Genomic DNA, 21,670 nt, shown 5'->3' with positions numbered 1-21,670 from the left:
TATTAGCAGCGTGGTTAATTGCCAGGGTTCGCGACTGCCCTAAAACTATATATATAACTTGCAACCAACTGGCTCCTGTGGTGAAAACATCTGCGCTGAAATTTCCTGCTTCATCAGCCGGCACGTGCGTTCGGATGGCAGCAGACTCAATGCCTGGCACTTTTGTCTCTGTGTCTGATTTGTGGCCTGCAGGCTGAGGCTGTGTGACCACGGTACTGCAGCCCCCATTCCCCCCACTGCCGATCTGGGTACTCCCAGATCGGTATGTGTAGCCTGGTTTCTGTAATAACGAGACCTCCACAGGTAAGTTATTAAGTCTTTATTATCAAACCCGAACGCCGTACATATCTCTTCCCTGCTCCTTTCACTCTCCCTCCACCAACCGTCCCCCCCGAACCTTAACCCCTCAACATTCTATCGTAGAACCTTAGATAAGAGCTCGCGGAAGCACGAGCAACTACTACACATCTCCCCCTGTAAACCTCCATAATGAACATTCATTAATTATGAACATAGGTAAGGTAAGGTAGGACAGAAAGAATCCTTAATATGCAATAAGAGGCATATTTATCTATATGGAACATTGATAATGATTACAGTCCAAGCATTAATCATCTGCAAATTCTAAAACAAAATCCTTGTATTTGGCTGGAATATTCTTTATACGGTTTGGGCGATTATTCACTTGATTGGAGGACTCCGCAAGGGCAGAGTTTCCACACTGTCCCCTTCCGTGTGGAACTATGCTTGCATTATCTGATGCAAGCACTGACAACTCCTCTGCAACCCTTACATCCACACCAGTCAAACCAAAAGCACCTTTATCAGAATCACACTCAGAATGTACATCCATCCCTTTAGCATCATGAGCTCCTTCTAATGGCACAACATCATCACTTTCCGAGGCAGACGCCTGCCTCCTACCATGCCCCACCCGAGCATCCTCCCCAACCAGCACAGCCATATCCTTATCCCTCTCTAGGGGAACCACATCCTCAGAGGCATAATCTGGATCAACTCTTATTGTATCACCACCTCCCTCACAACACAGTTCCTTAGTCCCCGCCAGCTTTCCCTTAACAAGGACCACCCTCCTCAAACTCCATCTGGTACCATCTTGCAATTTAACGTATCCATGACCTACTTTGGTCACAATTTTTGGTTCCATAAATTTGGACAAACCCTTTGCTACAAATCTTGGATTTTTCACCACTACAAGATCACCAATTTGTACACGCAGGGGTTTCTTTTTTTTAAGCTGAGATTCCCAAAAACTGGATTGTTTAACACGCACCTTGTCAAGAACCTCCTGCATGTTGATGCGACTTTGTACACCACCCCCAAGAGCGGCCACCCTTAGTTTAGATCCTGGTTTTCTCCCTCTCATTAACTCAAAAGGAGACACTCCAGTAAAGGAAGAAGGGGTAACCCTATAGGCTTTTAGAGCTTCAGTCACCACACTGCACCACGGCAAACCATTTGCGATGGCCAACTGAACTGCCCCCTTCACAAACCTGTTCATCCGTTCAACTAATCCATTGGCCTCTGGATTGTACAAAGCCACTTTATGGTGACGAATTCCTAGTTTGGAGAAGAACTCTTGCATGGTGACTGATACAAATTGGGGACCATTATCTGAGACTATTCCAGCCGGAACCCCTTCCCTGTCAAACACTGCTGACAAGAAGTCAATCACCTTCTCAGTGGTGACCGAGGACAAGGCCGTGGCCTCCACCCACCTAGAGGTATAGTCCACTAACACCACAAAATATCTGAAACCTCCACCCAAGGTGTCCATGGGACCCATAATATCTACTGCCACTTTTGACCACACCTCTTGCGGCACTTCCACAGGCTGTACGGGTTGGGGCGACGTTGTCTTACTTTTATCACTGACTGAACAAGCCATGCAATCCTTAACTACCTTCTCAACCTCCTCATCCATCTTGGGCCACCAATACCCTTCTCTCAGCCTTCTTTTCGTCATGGATCTCCCGAGATGCCCTTCATGAGCCAACTCCACCAACTTGGCCTTAAGAGATTCAGGTGGTATTAACCTGGTACCCCTGGCAATGCCCCACGGACCTTCAGACAACTCTGTCCATACTTGTCCGAACGACTTGTCCAATTCATCCTTGCCTGCACCTGTAGTAAGAGCAGTCTTGATTTTGTTCAACACAGGGTCCATCGCACATTCTCTACCCCATTCCTGCTCATTTACTGCCGGAAACACTTTGGCCACCAACACATATTCATCACTCATCACAGCCTGTTTTGAGTTTTCCGCACTTACATCATGCCGGGGAAAACGAGATAGACCATCTGCAACCATATTTTTACTGCCAGGTAAGTACTCCACCTTAAAATTATACTCATTCATGTCCGCCATCCAGCGCATCACTCTAGACGATGCCTGGAACAAACCCTTAGATGTCAAAACATGCACTAGGGGTTTATGATCGGTGCGTAATGTGTATTCTACTCCCCACAAGAATGTTCTAAAATGTTTGGATGCCCAGACAGCTGCCAAGGCCTCCCTCTCTATGACAGCATATCTACGTTCTGCTTCACTAAGAACCCTAGATGCAAAAGCAATGGGGCGATACGATCCATCAAAACACTGTTCAAGAACTGCCCCTACACCATACTCACTAGCATCCACTGTCAAAACCGTCTTCCTAGATGGAGAAAAGGAAGCTAACGATGGAGCCTGGTCCACTTGAGCCTTCAAGCCTTCAAATTCTAGCTGGCATGCCCCTGACCACTCAAAATGTACGCCCTTTTTGAGCAACGCTCTCATGGCCACAGTCTTGTCGGAGTACGTGGGAATAAACCTACTATAATATTCGGCCAATCCCAAAAACGACCGTAATTGGTCCTTACTGGTGGGTGGAGATACTTCACATAACGCCTTCACCAACTCAGCCTTGGGATGTATCCCCTTGGCATCCAGGGTGTGTCCTAAATAAGTCACACTCTCCACCCCTATCTTACACTTACTTAATTTGACCGTCAAACCACTCTTCTCCAAAATGCCCAAAACTCGTAGAATCCTTTCATTGTGTTCCTCACGAGACCTGCCCCACACCAAGATATCGTCCTGGAAATATTCCACACCATCCACCCCGCAAAACAACTTTTGCATCACCCGCTGGAAAACAGCGGAGGCGGATGCCAAACCAAATGGCATACGCCGGAAACGGAAAGCTCCAAATGGCGTAATGAACGATGTAAGAGGTCGTGATTCAATGTGCAAATCCACCTGGTGATAGGCAGATGACAAATCTAAGGTGGAGAAACAAGATGCCCCTCCCACAAGTGAAAGCATTTCCTGTATATTCGGTAAGGGATGCCTGTCTATCCAGATACTTGAATTCAAATCTCTTAGGTCAACACACATCCTCATACCACCATCATTTTTACGTGCCAATACAACCGGGGCTAACCACTCTGATGACTCTACCTCCTCTATTACACCAGCTTCCATCAGCTTTTTAAGTTCTGTCTGAAGACTTTCACGTGCCATGATTGGTACACGCCTAACTCTGTGCACAACGGGAACGGCATTCCTCTTGAGCACGATCTTGTGTGAGAAACCCCGCAACTTGCCCAGGACGGAGGAGAAAACTGATGGAAATTTCTTTTGGAGATTATCGGCTGACACCACACTTCCCTCACGCAAACTACCTTCTCTTTCCTTGCTTACGCACAAAACCGGGACAGCTTTGCCTGGTCGAATCTCCATCTCTAGAGCAGCCTGCTCCTCCCACCCAATAACCGGATCGCCCTTACAAGCTACATACAGTTTTCCTCTGGCTTTTCTGCCATGAAATTCAATTTCAACCCACTCATATCCCAATACTTTAATTGGAACACGGCCATACGCACAAGGATTAATATCAGACGGGTTAAGACTAGACACCTCCTTATGGAACTTAGATTTATACATCTCAGGAGATATCATAGTGTATGGAGAACCCGTGTCAACCAACACACTGAGTGGAACTCCATTCACATTAAGAGTAGCCCACGCACTTTTTCCCGACGGTCCCACACTCAACAGTGCACCTTCTTTTGGAAGCAAATCCGCCCTAGCAGAAGGACTAACATATCCTACAACAGTTACATTGTTATCATCTTCTTCGGGGTCCACCATCCGCACCACTTCCTTCTGTGGTATAGCCTTACACATGCGGGCAAAATGTCCTCTTCCCTTGCACTTTCTGCACACAACGGCAGAAGCAGGACATTCCCTTGCACCCGCAATATGACCCCTCCAACCGCATTTCTTGCAGAATTCTCTGCTATTCGGCGTGACTCTTTGATCCTTGTCCCTGGCTCGACTTTCTTCATTTTTGCGTGGCTGAACCATGTGTACAATGTCCGCCTTTTCCGTCACTTCTTTGACACTCTTCCTTGACTCCTCCAGGGCACGGGCTATTTCAATTACTTTCTCCAACGGAGGATCCTTCTCTGTCCACAACCTCTCCCTAACCTTCGAGTCACTAGTTCTCATCATGATCTGGTCACGAATGTATTCTTCTGCCATGCCCGTGAACTTACAAGTAGAAATGAGGGTGCGCAGTGCCGTCACATACGAATCAATGTTCTCGCCAGAACCTTGTGCCCTTGAAAAGAAATGATACCTCTCAAGCACAATGTTTGCTCTTTTGCCAAAACGTGTCTCAAGTTTTTTTAGAGCAGTCTCAAATGCCAAAATCACTGCCTGCCCCCCTTCACCATCTCCTTCTCCTGAAGACAAAGCCATAACATCCTGGCCCGGAAGGTGTCTGAACACCCTTAAACCCTCCGTACCAAGGCAATTGAGTAGGGTCGCTTCCTTGTCATCATCAGACATTCTGGAACCCCCTGACGCTCTCAGATATACTTTGAAAGTGTCCACCCAAAGCTCCCATGCAATGGGGGGCTCCCCCGGATTGGGGAGGAAGGCCGGAGGAGGACGTGCATTGCTGCGCTGCATAGTCACTGGATCCGACATAGCCACTGACTGAGGTCTATGCTATGAAACACCTGAACTCTCTGCGCTCTTCCGTGAATAACAATGTTTAAGTAACTTGTTCAACACGGCAGACTAGCAAGATGATTATTCCACCTTCACATATGCACAATACTGTTAAAGGCAGGCTCCAGTCACTTCCCTCCTCTATATTTTGTAGCAAATAGAAAGCACAGTATCTCAATGCCAGCACACAAGTAGTTAACTTTCCTCTCCTTGCAGTTCGAGTAATATAGACACACCCACCCTTGAACAGGAAGCCTTCCGTTAACTTCCTATGTGGTGGGCGGAGCCGAACAACAGGGCATCCGTGTATAATTTGCGTCTTCACAGCTACGAAGAACGCCGGACTCTGCCCCCTCCCAGGGTCCTCCTCTCACCTGTGCCGCTCCCTAGTATTATTGTGCACCGCACGGCACTGTCGCACCCCGCCACAAGCCGCACTCGACCTCTTCCGGGAGCGCGGCTCGGCAGGATTCAAGCTTGACAGCGGCCGCTCAGCCGTGAACACGGCTGCACTCTTTGCGGTGTGCCGCGCTCGACCTCCTCTGGGAGCGCGGCCCGGCAGGATCCTCTGCTAGTGGCAGCGGCCGCTCAGCCGTAGCACGGCTGAACTCCTTGCCGTGTGCCGCGCTCGACCTCCTCCGGGAGCGCGGCTCGGCCGGCCGCTGAAGGCAAGTAGCGTTGGCCCAGCTGACACTTTTCACGCCGGGGCCCGCGCTCGACCTCGTCCGGGAGCGCAGCCCAGAAATCAGCTGAGGTACCGGATGATGTGTACGGCTGGCAAGGCGCGTGGGTCGGGTTTGAAGATCCTCGTCGCCAGTGTAATAACGAGACCTCCACAGGTAAGTTATTAAGTCTTTATTATCAAACCCGAACGCCGTACATATCTCTTCCCTGCTCCTTTCACTCTCCCTCCACCAACCGTCCCCCCCGAACCTTAACCCCTCAACATTCTATCGTAGAACCTTAGATAAGAGCTCGCGGAAGCACGAGCAACTACTACAGTTTCCCCCTGGTCACTGTCAAGCTGTGTGTGTGCTCACGGCCACCAGGTGATCGCAGCAATAAGTCAAGGCTTTGTGACCACAGCAATACACTTTCGGTCCCTTGTGATAAAAGTACTTTCATCTGCTGCGTGTCCGCAGCCCTGGATCAGGCTTGCCCGTGTGACTGAGTTAGTCCCACAGCAGTGGCGGCGACGGCTAACGAGCCCCTGTCGTGCTGGATGTGGTCGCTCGGAGGGTCTGCAGTGCCTCAGGATTTCCTCTACCTCATTCTAGACAGTGTGCCCCTGTAATGTAATATTTGGTATCCCACATAGATCCGGTATCCCCTGGTCTTCGGCTGTGTTCGGCTTATTGCTGATTGGCTGCATTAAGCCTGAGCAGCGGCCCCTCTTCCGAGCTGTCACAGACCTAAGCAGCAGAGCACCGAGCAAGCATCCTCCGTTGCTGTAATAGATAAAACACTGTTCATTCTGAGAGAAAGCTTTGCATTAAAACGCGAGGCTGTCTTTGAGGAAGCCGTTTATGTAAAGCTTTCTCTCCGAATAATCTATACCCACAACGGAACGAAGCTCGGCATTTCATAAACTTTAACTTGTCATTAAGATATGAGGCTTCGACTGATAGAAGCCATTCATGACACTTCACGAAATGTCGAGCTGCGCTCCTTGTGGGAATAACAAGACAGTTACAGCTTATGAAATGTTTCTAAAGCCTCCCTATATTATACAGCATTGCAAGAGGGGCTGGCGGAACAGCCACGGTGAAAGTCCTGCTACTTTCCACTCAAATGCAGTGCACGCAATTCGAGGTTGTCTCATTCGCGCCCACAAACCGCCCACCCCTGCCCTGCCCCAATCTACTTTTATGGTAACATACTAGTGGCATGTCACATTTTAACACAACTACCAAAAAAAAAAAAGAAAGCAGAATCATTACAGATGCAGGAAACTCCTGTATTAGACCTCTGTTCAGGCGCTCTGGGGCAAAATGCATGCACATCTCCTGATTTGCATATGGATTGCACCAACAGAAATTACTTCACAGAAAGCCCATCGCAAGGAGCATCATTATTCTTTGATACCTGGAGGCACCATGCAAGTGACTTTAGAATAAGTTGTCATAAGTAAGCCAAGTGGCAAATAATTTGGTGGTGCAAAATACCTAAATTGCACTTTTATATGGCGCAATCAGGCTTTTTTAAAAAATAACATCAGGATATATTAAAGCTTTGAAGTGAATCACTTACAGAGCTGCAGATAAAATACAGTCTGATTACATGATCTGCCCAGGATCACACACTTTGATTAAATGGTGAAACCGGGATGTGGACAATTTAAGCAACTGAGCACATCTTCACAGTTTTAGTTTATATAGATATTTAATAATGTTTCCCTTTGCATTTCCTGTACTTAAATAATACTTTATTTATAGGAATGCCTTGGAACACAGAAACTACCCTTTCATTATTAACTTTAACTATACCTCATTATAGAAATATGCTGAGCAATAAGAGGATGGATTTAGTTTTATTCTCCCCATCCTGCATGCAAAGTCACAATAGCATCCTACAGGTTAATGTGAGCCTAACCAATCCCCCTTGGGTAAAGCCATAGTCATTATTTCATAAACCCTGCAGCATTATGCAACCTTCTCAAACCTGATCACTCCCTCCCATGCACATTTCTAAAGGTACAAAGTCCCTGCTAATAGTCCACCCTCCCTCCCATCAGTGCTTAATGGCTCACATTGAAATGCTCTGTTGACACAGAGCAACTTGAGAGCCCCTCTGCTGCTGCCCGGAGCTCCTTGGGACATTGTCCTGGCAGAGGTTTCGGAAAGGGTAAGGTGTCCGGCTGCCAGGACAATTACCGTGCTGAGCAGGAATTACTCAGCACACATTGTCCTGCCAGGGGGACACCTTTCCTGTTGGGCACCCTCTTGAGGTGCCGAACATGGGAGGTGGCCTACTGACGAAAGTCCCGGTTAGGCTCTCAAAAGAGCATGTGGGGTGGCAGTGTGCCCCCTGGCCCTTGCTCGGTACGCCACTGTGTCCAGGTGTTCTCCAGCCGATCAAGATATGAAACTTTACATCCCTGGTGCCACATCTATGAGTTCATGAACCACCCTTGTGCGTTTCACCCATACTCCTGATTGAGGGGCTTTAACACACCCCATAAGACTTCATCCATTAGGTTCTACACTTTTTTTGTTAAAATGTTATATTCAAGAAAGAGCGTGAACAGTAATTTCAACGAAGTGATATATCCTCATCATATGCTGCCACAGATTCCTTACATAAATCAAGAAATGCAACCTTTCAAATACAATTTTCCATCAAAGAGGCACTAATAAAAACAACCACAAACAGCAATACATAAGGAAAGTTGGTGGGTACAAGGTATGTCTGTGACGGGCAGCAACAGGAACACTGACAAGACGGAGCACACTGATACAACAAGCATTAGCAATGCAAACAGTTTTGGGCTTTTTTAGGCATGGCAAAGGCACTTGTAAGGCACAGTCATATTGGTATTAAACTGCCCATTGGTAGTTGCAGGTGCAAAATGGTGGCAGTACCTGGGCATCTAAGCAGTGCCCGACAAATTCCTAATATTATACACAAGCCAAAACTGTTGGCTTTGCCAATGCGTGTGCTTAACAGGACTTCAATGAAATAAACACAGAGTGCTTATAAATCAAGTGGCTGAATGCAGACCTGGCTTCAGCATTTTTATTACATCAGTAGCTTGTTTACAGCAGCGATTAAGTGTGCAAGCTGTGTGTCAAACAACATCTACAAGCTGTGTTGCCCTCCTCATATGCCGACACCTAAACGTTTTTCAAAGAAGCTGATACCTTAAAAGTAGGTACTGGGACAAGGAAGAGGAACATGGAGTAATATGCCTGAGAGATATGTGTAGAAATGAGCATTTCTACACATAAAGTTGACTTACGACTGTGCCGGCCCGGTAACAGCGGTGCCGATAAGCCTACCGGCACTGTCGTTACCGGACCGACTCTGCGGGTCGGTGCCGTTCCGCCCACAGTTTCACGGAAGCACCAAAACCGTTATTAACGGTGCTGTTGCTTCCGTGTTCCCCATTCCCATTCCCATTGAGTCCTATTGAACTCAATGGGAATGGGGACGAACAGAATTACGAGCGCCTGCCTTCCCGGTAACACCAGGGTTGTAATGCCTCGGTGTTAACGGGAAATCGGTGCTGGTAATGTTTTTCGGGTCTGGCAGCAGCCCGCTGGTTTTACTGGCCGGGTTACTGCCAGACCCGTAATGAGGTCCATAGTCTTGTTATTGTCAACAAGATACAGTATTATTCTTCATAAAGTACCTATGCTGCTATTACACCCGACTGGTGTGCATAGTGTAGTTCGCTCCACAAGCAAGAGAGCCCCATGGGAGCAATCTCTCTGCCTGCCACTCTGTGCTTTTCTGTCCAGCGCCCTGCAACACCCCCACATGCCTCCTCGACCACGAGCGGCGTGGGTCAGAGCGATACACGCAACACAGTATGCTGTGCAGAAACATCAACACAGTAGGCATACATGTTGTGCTTCTCACCCCTTACAGCATCTACAGGTAAGAAGCCCTCAATTCCGAACACAAGTGTGATACTGCTTTGGTGCATGGGTGCAGCAGGCACGCATCATGTTGTCTCCCTTTTACAATGGCCTGGGCTCAGATCCTGAGTCAGGAGATAAGTGAGATGTTGTGCTACTGCAAAGCGCCACCTCTTCTCTCCTGCATGTCCTTTGGTCTCACATCCTTAGTTCAGAAGATGAGTGAAGTACTGTAGTGATGTATTCCTCTTGTGCAGATCAATACAGAAGCCATGCCAGATTATTTGTCAGTGAGTAGGATTGATACAGCCTTCCCTTTCAAACCCCACTGCTACAAGCTTGTTAAAGCATGTTAGCTGCTTCTAGTGCAGTTCTTGGTGTAATCCCCTGGTTTAGCAAAGTCTGCCATACCAGATGATACTCTTAGAAAATGGAACAGTTCCTATTTTATCAACCTTGCGGCCATGGAAGCTGCCAATGTTGTCAACGCTATGAGGCCTCATTAGAATATACAAAAAAGGTAGCAGGTGCCCCTCTCTCGAAAGAACAAGGCAAGAGCATTTTGGTGCTGGACTGCCCATGTGGGCGGGACAAAGACTGATAATGCAAATGGATATTTCCCATCTGTGAAAGGTATAGTGAGCAAAAAGTGTGTGCTGCACTCTCATCTCAGAACAGGTTATTATGCCATGTTCATTCTGGAGAGGAGCGCCTGCTACCTTATTTGAAATAAATAAAATAAAAATTGTACCTACTCCTGCTCACATGGAGATCACGGTAGCAAGTGTATTAATCCGTTCCACAGCAATATTACCAGTCTAGCTATCTTATAGGCTGTGTATATCATACATTTGTTAAGAAGGAGATGCCTACAGCAGGCACAGGGAGTATATAAAAACAGATAAATTGACAGGCATATTAAAGCCTTTCAATGGGTGCCCTAGTTGTGTAACAGAGGTGGGGATTACAAACGTGTGTTTATCGCTTCCATGATGATTTTCAGGATGCCATATTGGGTGCTGGAATGGTGTTAGTCTTTTATATCTCTCTACCTGTCTCTCTCACATAATCTTTGACAAAACACCCTCCATAAACTAAATGTACACTTTCCACTTAAATAATACACCTTAACCATTAACCTCATATAATTTCAAGGTCTTTGATAGACCCTCATAGTATAAAGGTGCAGTCGAGAAGTGATCCTCAGATCTCTGTGGTGGGGACTCAGCCCACAGAACAACTGGCTTAATGATCGGCAAGACTTGACCATGATGGTGATGCTTGGAAATGGTTAGCTATGATTGGGGATGTTGGGCCATGGTTGGCAATGATTGGCTTGGGGATAGGCAACCGTGGGTTGGTTTGGACGCTGGCGAGTCAACAATGGCCAACTGTGTTTGGCAATGGTTGCCTGCTGTCTGATCCTAAAAAACGTTTGGTAATATGAATAATACAAAACCTTTTAACTGTAGATAACCAAGACAAAAGACAATTCAACCAAACAAAAGCCAGACTCTATCTGCCTCTGCCAAACCTTATGTCATGCTTTCGCCTACCTGGCGCTTACCTGATCAGGTTTCATTTTGCAAACTCTTTCAAATTGCGTCCCGATCCAAGATGGCGCCCAGATGCTTTTGCTACACAGTGACATCATCACATGCTCGGCAACATCTGATACCCGGAAATAAATAGAGGTAATTAGAAGGCTTCTCGCATTGCAATTGTTTTGTATTGCGGAACGCTAGTTTGCCTTGCAACCTCGTGTTTTCTACTTGCGCTCTCTCTCTCCCCCCTATCTGGGTTCCTGGGTTCCCTTCCTTTCGCTTCCTCTGTGTAGCGCTGGCTTCACCCGTGCACGGCTCTCCCGTTTCCTCTTCCCTGGTATCCCTCCGTTGCTGTCCTCCATTTACGCTCGAGTATACTAGAGCGGAGCTACCTTTACCTTCAGCTGGCTTCACTCAGGATTCACTGGATATTGCTCCTTTTCGTGGGATCTGCAGCCTGGTATCTGGAGACCTCTTTCTGGTTCCTGTAAAGAGAAATTCTTGGAATAACAAACTTACTTGGAACGTCTTCTCAGCACCTTGTTTTTTTCCCCCTGGGACCTGGCTCTCGGGGTAGCCATAGTGCTTACCTGTTATCCTGTAATCTGGTTGCATGGTGGCTACCTGAAAGGACAGGCCTTACCTCTTCCCAGCAAAGGAGTCCAGAAGCAAAGAGGTAAGGACTGTATCTGACACCTTATTTGCTAGTCATGATTTAGGCTGACATGCAGAGGGGATCTAAACCACCACCCCATGGAGCTAAAACTTAAAAATTCAAATTTAATCAGTACTCAAATAATTCTACTAAAATAAAAATCAATCAAATAAGAGATAGAAGTAAGTTTGAGTCCCTGTAATATAGCCAGGGGTGTGAATGTCTCCGTTGCAGAGATATACTTGTATCCTACGGGTCAGAATTTCCCATTCCCAGTTAGATTGCACAAAGGGTTAATATGCCTGCTCTGATTTGTCTTACACGCACTGAACATACCTACCATTATAAACAGCCCACCCTCGAAAAACTGATTAATATATCACGACTTGCTCCTCATAAAAACAAATGTCCCTTCTGGGTGCTCCAGCACGGGAGCGGGACTTTTTTCATTTAAATGGGGCACTGCTGCTACACCACAATGGGACAGCCTTTGAAAGATGTAACATGCTGGTGTGGGAGCGGTGCACTATTTAAGTGATACGCTCTCTGCTCCTAGACAACAGCTTGGAGCTTTTCATTTAAATAGGACGTTGCTGTTACACCAGTACAGGGTAGCTTCTGAAAGGCTTCCCTGAGCTGGTGTGGCAGCGGTGCCCTATCACCCACCAGATACAGAGGGACGAACTGCAGCAAACCGGGTTTACAGCCGCCCGTCAGCTTCATGGGGTAGAGCTTGCTGAGGTGGGACGTAGCAAGGTTCTGGACCGAACTGGGACTTGCCTGTACTTCAGAGACCTATTCTAGAATTGGAAGACGCTGCTCCTAGTATTTGTGCGAGTGAGTGGGGGCTGTGCCTGGGATATGCAGCCGCTTCATTCATGTGCTGAGGGACACATTGAAACAATCAGCGAGGGATCCTAGCATTCTCAGTGTCCCAAAAACGAGTCTGTTTGGGTTGTAGCTGAAGACTGTGATGGGAGGCAGACCTAGTTCTCAGCTGTCAAACCCTCAGAGGAAGCCACTCCCCAGGGTTATGATCAAGCTCAGTGGGACAACTTGTCAACTAACTGCCAACTCGCCCTAGTTTTGGCAGAGCCTCAATTTTTTGTGATTGCCCAGATACAATTCCCTTTCACACTTTCCCTTCAACATAAAAAACATACAGTACTCACTCAGTGACCGATTTAAAGCTTGCACCTTATGCCTGTTAACCTGCTGTGAGAAACCTGAAGGTGTCACCCTGGCTAAATCCCCGAGATCTGTCGTCCAGGTGGCCAGGACATGGCCATCACTATTGGATCCAGTTCCTGTGGGCAAACTAGTGAGGGAGGATCACCTGAATGGGGTGTCCTTAGGGAGTGGGACACTGACGGTTGAGATGTGGTGTCCCCCTTCCTTCAACACCTTTTCCCCATCCTCTTCCATAGGACTTTCAAAAACACTGCCCTCCCCCTTTTCCGACACTAACACTTTCGCACAACATGAAAGACAATGGACTAACAGAGCCGTTTACCTGACTTGCCCCAATACCAGGGTCAGGCAAAGTCGGGCAATTTATCAGAATCACACACACCTGACGGCCCTTTCCCTTCCCCACAGGGATAAAAGTGGAGCAAGAGAGCACCGTACGAGTGAGGCAGACCGCACAGTGAGACAGCTATCAAGACCAGGCAGTTCAAGAGGAGGAGAAAGGCGACAAACATCGAGAGGCAGACGAGAGACACGACCTTGCCCTTCTCGACAAAACCCAGCGAAACCTCTGCAAAAGGAATTGTAAGGCTGAGGACAATAGCCCAAATGTCCTGCAGCAGATGTCAAAGGTACACCGAGCTTATTGACGCTGATAAGCTGGATCGAGGGAGACTCCTGCTACCATGGTACTGGCCTTGAGTCCAGTTGCAAAGAAAACCAAGCGGTTCATCACAGCAAGTGAGTCGAAGGGAAAACTGATAAGAAGCGGGCTGTGGGGAATGAAAGTCGCAAGTGGCAAAGTAAAAGAAGTTCAAAGAACTGTAAAATTGTAAAGGGGAGACCAGCTGCAGAAGGGACCCAGCACCACGTGGGTGCTGCTTCGAGAAGCTCTGGTCGATCCCCGTCTGAGTGAAACTACAGATACCAGAAGGCCGTAGGAGAGCCGCCGAGATAGCTCAAAGTGGTCATACAGGAGGTCAGGCAAAATCTCTGCACAGTCGAAAGCCTTTGACCTAAGAACTATAAGAAAGCAAGGGAAGTAAATCCTGCAAACATTGAAAGTAAATGTGAATGTGAAGTTGGCCAGAGTGAACCCAGAAGAGGGATGCTGACGAAGAGGGGACAAAGTCTAAAGTCCCAAGAAACGGTGCTTTGACAAACGTGAACCTGGTAGAGGGATGTCCACTATGAACTGTTAGAAAAGACATTAAGATTTGGGAACCAAGAGACAGCCATAGAGAACCCGGTGGAAGGAGGCTGAAAGCAGCGAGGGGGGGGGGGGTCTGCGCCCGGAAGAGGGGGACCCAGGGGTGAAGCCATCCCCCGAGGAATACGTAGAACAGAACTTTGCATTTGTTAGTCATTTTTGTAAACCTACCAGGCCCACGGAAACGGGAGACTCAACCACTGAAGTCTTTGATATCGATAGGAACCTTTTAAGGATCCAAGCCCAGAAGAGGGGGTTCCCGGGGTGGAAGTCATCACCCAAGACCCACTGCAAGGGGACTGCATATATGATTTGTGGAAAGTAATTGGTACCTGAAAAGGAAGTTCGTGTTTGTTATTTTACTCACCCTAGAAGGCAAGAGACTTTTTGACGATAAAAGAGACTTGGCCATCGAGGCTCCTGATAAGCTACAACAGAACTGTCGTCTCATGCTGGGAGAGCTCGAGACTGTGATGTGCTCCACTATCCCACCTTAGCCCGTGCTCAAAACGTGGCGAAGGAATACCCAGGCTACCATATCCTGACATATTTGTAAATACTTCTTTCTTTTTTTGAAAACTATCCCACACCCTTTTTCTATTAGTTGTAAGGCTTGGCAATGGGTTTCTTAGTATAGGCCCTTTTTCATTTTACACAACTCCACTAGGACTGCCTTATTTTCATTTGATGGTTGACGCTTGCTCCTACCTTAGATTTAGGTTTAGATTAGCCGTTTTCCCAACCTGCATACAGTTTAATAAACACCCTTGAACTGTGATCACTTGTGTCAATCTTTACTGTTGCCACCATGAGTTCCTTACACCGCCTGCCCCCTTTTTCTATCTGCCCCCTCATCCACACAACTTTCTGACAAGAGTTAATATCTGCCAACTAGATATGTGTCACCACACGTAGGTAATAGTGCTATGGGTCTATAAGAGGCACAATTAGTGGGGTCTTTCCTGGGCTTCAGGATTAGCGTAATCATGGCTTCACCATAGAACGAGGGAGGGAGCCTTGCTGGAAAGCTTCTTGCCAGACTTTCAACAAGTGCAGGGATACTTTAGGACCAAATTTGGTAAAAAATACAGCCGTTAGACCACCCGATACCAGGACTTTTGAGGTGGGTAGCGCTGCAATGCCATTCATTATATCCTTTTCCATGATTGGGGTATTTAAGAGTATAGGGTTCTCTGATTTAACTTACACATTGGTATATCGCATAGGGTTGCTTTGAGTTCCATAGGGAATTCTGTATTCTTCCTAGCATACAGTGTCTTGCCAGAAGTATGAAACATATACACTAAGTCACTCAAATCTGACATAAGTGTCCTTTCATCGTTCAATATGGTTGCTAGTTTTTAGGCCCCCGTTCAGAATGCAAAACAAAAGAGGTGATGGCTGGAAGGTTTAGAATTAATCTTAACTACTGGCATTGCTCTGGGCAACTCTCCTGGCCATTGTCCTTGCCTGCCCAGCCATTACAAAAGGGGAAAGACCATATGCAATCAGGCTTGGTCCCACCCCAAAAGGGCCAGTGCAGCCCGAACTACTGGGTCACATCCCTTCTACACGAGACCACAAGCAGCCACAAACATGGTTTGGTCTTGTGGGGCCTCATCAGTGAGGAGTAGCTTCGGTCCCTCGGCCCAGCAGTCACAGGATCCACGTCTGGGCATACCCGTCCCACTCGTGGTGACTGCAGCAAAACAAAAGAGGTGATGGCTCTTTCGGAACACAACAGTAAGGCTAGTAAGCGGCAGGTCTTCCGTCCCCTCCATATTTCGGGTCTGTATCTGGGCAGAAACTAATTTCACCTCCTGATCTGTCAGTGATCGGAATTGGTCCAGTTTATCTTTTATGGATGCAAGCAGGATGTTATTGCTGGACCTCATCCATTTCAATCTCAAGTTGTCTGATCTCTACCTTGAGTTCCGTCAAACTCCTCCATATGGCCTTATGGACTCAATTCTCTATGCCTATTCAGCATGAAGATCAACCTTACCTGTGTCCCAGATAGTAGATATTCAAGGGGCCAAGCCGATATTAGTTTAAAAAAAGGTGTTAATGACCACGTTGATGTCACTTTTAAATGCTACATCTGACCATGCATGCAATTTAAAATGCCAGAGAAGTTGCTCAATCACATTCTCCTCAAGAAGAAATGTCCACAGTAAGCGGGGGTTTTCTGATAGACTCCTAAGGAGCAGAATACATGTAACAGTCCCGTCCCGATTAAGATGCATTCAATCCATGACTGCATATCATGGACTGAAGAGTAATAGGAATATTCCCTATCACTTGGATGGATTGTCCTCAACAGGTCTAAAAGCTCAATCATACATGCCCAACAACTGTACGTGAATGTATTTGCACTCCCCTCCGCTTTTGCCTGCTATTCTACGTCCAACCAACTGAGTGGCTATTTACTTATTCCGGCAATTGGATAAGGAGGAGTGTGCCAAGCTAGAATCTCTCCCGAGAGCCAGCTACTGGTTGACTATTGATTTGCCGCCAAAATCTATCGCTCTCCAATGCCTCTGACTGTTTCATGTTTATTGTTTAGAGAGTGGGGTTAGAGGGAGTCAGACTAAGGCTGCTCCTTGAGCCATCTGGGGTTCCCTAGACCCCTTCTCTGGGTCTCTGGAGGTTTTTCCTAGGACTGACTGCCAGTGGCCATCTGTGACCGTGGGTGTTGTGGCTGCCTTTGGAGCCGAAAAGTCCTTACTAAGCTATCAATCTATGGTGGCGGGTGCCTGTATTTGTCCCGCAGATGGTTGTGGCACTCTGTGGCCAGCAGCCCATTACCATTTGTGTCTTATGCACGGACGCATGCTGGAAGGTCCCACTGTATAGTATAGTCCCCATTTAGACATTGATGTTTTAGCGGTCTGTTGTTTACTCTTTTTAACCAATTTTATAATGGGTCACTTTTACTGTTCTTATGTGCATTTCCACCATAGTGAAAAGAAAAGCAAGTGTCATGGTTCGCGCTAAGAACCCCCTGGATCCGATGGGCTCCCCCCTGTCATCGACTCCCATAAGGACTTATCAAGCCCCAAGGGAGTGTCACAGAGCCTCTTGGACTCCAGGCTCATAAGATGGGATGAAGCACGTGGAACTACTTGCTCAGTCTAGTGAGGCTGAGCCTTTCAGCTTTCTCTGGGTGTGGTTGTGGGACTATTTTTCTTGAAGAACAGGGTCTGGTAAAGGGACTACTTTACCTGGAACTACTTGCAAGGCTATTTAAGCCACGCCCTGCAAGCAGAACACGCTTCGCGTTATTCTGCACACCTGCAGCGTAATGCTCACTGTGTCTGCCCTGTCCTCAAACATTTACAGCCACGCCCATTCAGAATTTCATCCATTGGTACCTAGAAGGAGAAGGGCAAGAGAAAACAGTCAGTTCAACAGCAAAGCCTTACCTGCAGCATCCTTCCATCGGTTGCTTCTTCAGCCGCTCCCGGACTTCCGCATCAGCTGAAGGGAAGGTATTCGTTCAGGCCGCAAGACTCACTCTGGTTCAGCATTCTTCCGGAGCATCTTCGGAGCGGTTCTTCCATTCTTCATTCCGGCGGCGCTCCACTTCTGCAAAAAGAAGAAGAAACAGGTTTGTCGCGCACGGAAGGGAAACCAGTATTTTAGACTTGCAGCGCCTCACTCTTGCGCTTCAACTCACCTGAAGGAAATTTGCTCCGCATCTTAAAACTATTTGAATCTCCATTCGAAATCCATTCGAGGCCGCGACTGAAAGAAAAGACAGACACAGATCAAAAGGGGTTGAGGCAAAATTAAGACTTTAAACATCTTTACCAAGCAGCTATTGGCATAGAGACTTACCTGTTTGACCCAGCTCTCCAAGACTCGGCAACCACTCATCGGATCAGTGAAGTAACTCGATCCTGGGAAAGACTGTATTAATCGCGCCCCTGCTAGATTGCAGGACCGAGAGTCTACCTTACAAAATTCTAAGGTGAGATCCAGAGGGGTAGGGTATCAGGTGGTGGAGGAGGTGGGTCCAATTCAACACCACTCAGTGGCTCATATCTTTTTTCGATCTTGCAGCCAAAAGCCTTGTGAGGGTGATAACAAGGGAGAAGTCGCAGCAGCATCATCACCTGCACAGTACCACGCCAGCGCAGACATCATTCGTGCAGCCACGTGCTACACCCCCGTGGAGACCAGGTGAGCGTGACAGCAAGGGATGATCGGAGACCGGGGACGCTGGCAAAAAGGGCATAAAAACGAAACAAATTCAAACTTCAAAGGAGCTTACCAAGGTTAAGCTCCATCTTTTGCAACACTCCCTTGATTTGTTTTGGAAGACCTGGCCAGCAAAATAGTGAATCGCTTTACATTTTACTTGAAAAGCCACATGGGATGCTATTTCAGGTTCAGGAGGGAATCCCAAAGGTAGCACCACTGAAAAAAAAATGTTGTATTGAGGGGATGGAAGCCTTAGAGGGCACAGTGGTTCAGGCAATGGCTCTACAGGAGCAGTTGCTTGGGGTGCGTATGCCTCAGAATCCTCTGCACCCTGGTACAGAGGCAGATAAGGAAGTGGAAGGGGAGGGGGTGAGACTAGGGATGGGAGACCGGATGGTGAGTGTTAGAGGTTACAGTTTATCATATTAGAAGTTATATTCTAATGGCTATGTATTGATGGCCTTGTGTGTGTAATGCATCTCATCCATAACTTGGTTACTGTTGTCATAATATGTTCACTGACATCACCTCCTGGAATGTGGAGTATCAGCATCTGGGGGACTCCGCATTCCACTAGGTCAGTTGAGATTTCCCCTGGCTGGGGGTCGTTGCTGTTACTCATGAGGAATCTTACTAGAAAAGGTGTGGTGTTTGATTGGGATGAGAAGTGTATGAAGGAGTTTACAGACATTAAATAGGCTGAATGCTCCCGTGTTGAGCAGTTTTGTAGAGTCAAGGAACACTTTGATATTTGTGGATGCGAGCAACTATGGCTTGGGTGGTGTTCTCATGCAGGAGTATGGCTCGGAGATTTATACTGTGGCGTTTGCCTTGAGAGCTCTTCAGGAAGTTCGTAGGTACTCTGTTGTTGAGAAAGAGGCGTTGGCATCTGCCTGGGGTGTGGAGAAATTTAAAAGAAACTTTGAGGTTGAGAGTTTACTGTTTGCCCTGACCACAAATCATTGGTTAGTATATTTTCTAAGGGTGGTCTGGGAGGTGTGTCCAGACACATTATGAAGTGGGTAAGCAGTTTACAAGGTTTACAATTTGTTAGGAAGCATGTGCAGGAGAAAATAATGTAGTTGCAGATGCGTTGTCGAGGTCTGTGATGCAAACGGTAGAGAGTGGGGAAGGTACTGTCCATGAGGAAGAAGAATCTTGTGAAATTTTTCAAGTGCATACCAGTTTGAAGAAATCGGAGTGGGATCTAACATGTGCGAAGGACACTTTGTATCAAGATGTGATTGCGTTTTATAACTGGTGTTGCTATCACTGGTAGAGAAAGAAAATTATAAGGGTTTGACAAAGTAAAGAATGAACTGTCTGTCTGGGGTGATTATTTATATACAGGATGTAGAGGAGCAAGTGAAGGCGTGTGCAGAGTGTATTGAAGGTGACGAGGGGCTTAGAGTACAAAATACTCTCTTCATTATGAGGAAGAGCCCTAATGTGCCTTGCGATGAAGTGGCAATAGATTTGTTAGGTCCTTTCAATATCGGAGGCTCGAGGGACTCGTATCTTTTAGTCATAATGGATTTGTCAAAATGGCCAGAAGTGTGTGTGCTTAAAGACATCACCAGCAGTAGTATAATACATTTTTTGGAACAGTTGTTCTGGAGAGAGAGTTTCCCCAGAAAATGCCTTTCTGACAAAGGATCGTAATTGGCGTCCAGGGAAGTTAGAGATTTTCTGGAGAAATATGGCGTTGAGCAAATCACCACAGCGTTGTATTGGCCCCAAGGAAATGGCTGTGTGGAGCGGTTTAATAGGACGTTAATGGAAGTTATCAGAATTGCGGTTGCAGTGTGGGGTGGCTGGGTATGTACTATAATGGAGAGGACCTGTCAGTACAGATTGTCTCCACGGGTGTTTCACCTTTTGAAGTATTGCAAGACCAAATCCTCACTTATGTCCAGGTTGGATGGAGAGGTCGTGTTGTGTGGATGTTGGGTTGGTAAGAGAGAAGTTAATGGCTAATGGTTGGTGTTCTAAGGCACACTATGATGAGAAAAATTGCTCCAGAGAGTTAGAGGTAAAGCCGGGTGAATGGATCAAGGTGAAACTGCCTACCAAGCTCAAGAAGGGGTGTTCTTTATATTCTGAACCCAAGGAAGTCATTAAGGATCTTGGTTCATCTATACTGGTCAGAGGTGGAACTGTGTGGAATAAAGAGAGAGTTGCTATATTGAGAAGGTAGAATGTTTTGTGTGATTGAGTGCGAGAAGGAAAGGAGGTGTTGGAGGTTAGAGTTTATCATATTAGAAGTTATTATATTCAAATGTCTTTGTTTTGATGGGCTTGTGTGTGCAATACATCTCATCCATAACTTGATTACTGTTGTCATAACATGTTTACTGACATCCCTTCCTGGAATGTGGAGTCTCAGCATCTGGGGGACTCCACATTCCACTAGGTCAGTAGAGAAGATTTCCCCTGGCTGGGGGTCGTTGCTGTTACTAACTCAATAAAGAGTTAATTATAACTTTACCCAGTCTGGACCCATCGTTATGTGTCTTAACAGTGAGGGGGTGTAGTAACGGATCAATTGGTGAATAGCCATATGGGTGGGATCCCGGAGAGGGAACCAAATTCTTCCTCGGGGGGGGGGGGGGGGGGGCGGATCACTTCTAGATGTAAAGCACAAGCCCCTTTAGACCATCCTAGAGTCATTGCAGATGTTTAAGTCTGGGGTAATGAACACACTGGCTATCCTGGATGACTCAATCGGAGATCTAACAAAAAGAGTGGCAGAAATGGGTACGGTTGGGGTTGGGGCAAAGCCAAAAGGTAAGATACTATCAGAGGTGGGGTTGAGTGGTGAGCGTCCTGGCCCGGTCACTGAGGTTGGTGATGTCAGCAAAGGGTAAGGCAGTAACCACACAGTTAAGCTCAGTAACTGTTCATTAAAATGTTACGGGTACTGGGAGGTCCGACTTAAGTTTAGGACTTTGATAGGGGACACTGGGGCTAACATGCATATAGGAGTGCCAGAGAAGAGCGTTTTGAATTTACTGGCTGCAGCAGCCTCTCTTGTGGGTATTATCATGGGTGTACGGGGGCTCCCTAAGTGTGGATTTGAATGAACTATTTCGCTAATGAATAATGCGACCCATTGGATCAACACCAACCTGATTGGACCGAGCGTTGACCCAAGCCTTATATTAATGGCAAGAATGGTAGGAAGGGAAGGCCAAAAACCCAAATGTATGAAGGGGGACTGCATAGTGGTTTCCTTCTCGGATGCAATGATGGTTTGTTATTTGG

General features: G+C 47.0%; 1 protein-coding gene across 1 annotated transcript in view; it reads left to right on the top strand.

Moving 5' to 3' along the window:
- Positions 1–21,670, top strand: part of LSM4 (LSM4 homolog, U6 small nuclear RNA and mRNA degradation associated) — a 176,991-nt gene that overhangs the window by 1,105 nt on the left and 154,216 nt on the right. The gene's annotated exons all lie outside the window — the stretch shown is intronic.

The sequence above is a fragment of the Ambystoma mexicanum genome, chromosome 1p (assembly GCF_040938575.1).
Source record: "Ambystoma mexicanum isolate Mex_15411 chromosome 1p, UKY_AmexF1_1, whole genome shotgun sequence".
Classification (NCBI taxonomy): Eukaryota; Metazoa; Chordata; class Amphibia; order Caudata; family Ambystomatidae; genus Ambystoma; species Ambystoma mexicanum.
The sequence above is the reverse complement of the archived record's forward strand: the minus strand, read 5'-3'. Positions and strand labels throughout refer to the sequence as shown.